At 47.0% G+C, this 1,559-nt stretch overlaps 1 long non-coding RNA gene across 1 annotated transcript in view; it reads left to right on the top strand.

Moving 5' to 3' along the window:
• The first annotated feature begins 557 nt into the window (after positions 1–557).
• The window catches only part of LOC115030266, a 14,947-nt gene continuing 13,945 nt past the window's right edge, over positions 558–1,559 (top strand). Inside the window, exon 1 of the long non-coding RNA XR_003835854.1 lies at positions 558–597. This is a non-coding gene — a long non-coding RNA (uncharacterized LOC115030266). The remainder of the gene's footprint in view (positions 598–1,559) is intronic.

Genomic DNA, 1,559 nt, shown 5'->3' on the forward strand with positions numbered 1-1,559 from the left:
CTACCTGTTTACTCACAAAACTGGGAACTAAATGACAGTCTTCAGATTGCCATAACGTTTAAGCAGTATACAGCTTACTGCCCCCATACACCCTGTGATCCCAGGAAATCACATACAGGGCAGGTTGGGGAACAGAAAGTCAGAAGCAGCCCACAGTTGCTTATAACCATTAACAGTGTGAGAAATGAACACAGGAGCTGTGGGGGTTGATTGAAGCACCCTACAAGACGTTATTAGTAGGCTCTCTTGAGATGGTAGAGGGGAAGGGGAAGGGTCTCTGTCATGGGGAGGCTCAGGAGGCAGGATCCTGACTGGGATATGGAAAGAGAATCCTCCAGGTGAGCTGAGTATTCAAGGCCACAGTAAGGTGATTTGTGTTCTACAAGCACTAAGGGGACACTGTTTTTCTTGAGAAGTCAGGAGCAAAGTCTAAAGTTCTGTGAGCCAGTGAGCTAGTCTGGCAAAAGCGGCTGTTAGGCATAGTGCATGCATATGATTGGCTAGTGAAAGTTACACCCCAGGAATTACCCACACCCTTCAGACATTAAAGCAGACATTTTCGAACCAAGGTTGTGGCTGCTTCAGCATCAAGTGTTGGTGAGTGTGAAGAAAGCCAAGGGGGTTTGAAACCGCCACTTTCTGCTCTGAGGGATGTGGGAACCTAAGAGACCCGGGGTTGGGTTGGAGGCACTGTGTTGTCTCATCTTGACCTCCATCCAGTTGGAGACCAAATTGGTCTGCTTTGTCTTCATGATCCCCTGGCCCTTGGGCCAGTTTTCTCCCAACTGTCCTTAAGGTTTCTTCCTCCAACTCCCATTTGATGCATCTCTGACCTCTCATCTGCTGCTTCCACAAATCAGGGTCTCCTGATTGGCACCTTCCTCTGCATACTGCCTACTGAGCACACTTAGTACAGCTGTTAACAAGCAGTAATTACACAATCCTCCTCATTGCCCTCTTGGAGCTCACAGCAGAACAAGTAGATGAAGTGAACAAAATTATAAATACCATGAATTGTAATGGTGCCAAGCAGATATATTCTGAACATTACAAGATCTAATATCAGCCCTCCACAAAAGTTAGAGTATACATGCCTAGANTGCAGGGCCAGGAAGGTCCTGTTGAACAGGGGAGACTGAGGGCTTAGAAGACAGANGTCTCTGTGGAAAGTGATGTGTGATCAGCCAGGGCTTTGTGGTAAACTGGAAACAACATAGAAGCTGAGGAAATGTGAGCTTAGGCCACACCGGCTAATGGCCAACGCCTGAAGTCTTTGCTTACCAGTTCGGAGGATGCTACACAAGGGATCNTAACCATAGAGAAGATGATCTCATGTGCCTCTTAAAAGTGAGTTTTGAGCAGGTAGTGGTTCCTGGCCAGAGAGATCAGATGACTGCATGAGCAGCCCCTTATTGGACAAGGCTTGGCTTCCTGGTATAACAAAAGGAGCTCTGTGGGCATTCTTCCAGGAAAACTGGTGACAGCCACAGGAAGAATTTTGGATCTTCACAAATTTGCCCAAGTGTACTTTGAAAGAAGAACCATTTGTTCTGGCTACA

This window comes from Mus caroli, unplaced genomic scaffold (genome assembly GCF_900094665.2).
Source record: "Mus caroli unplaced genomic scaffold, CAROLI_EIJ_v1.1 scaffold_19593_1, whole genome shotgun sequence".
NCBI classification, from domain to species: domain Eukaryota; kingdom Metazoa; phylum Chordata; class Mammalia; order Rodentia; family Muridae; genus Mus; species Mus caroli.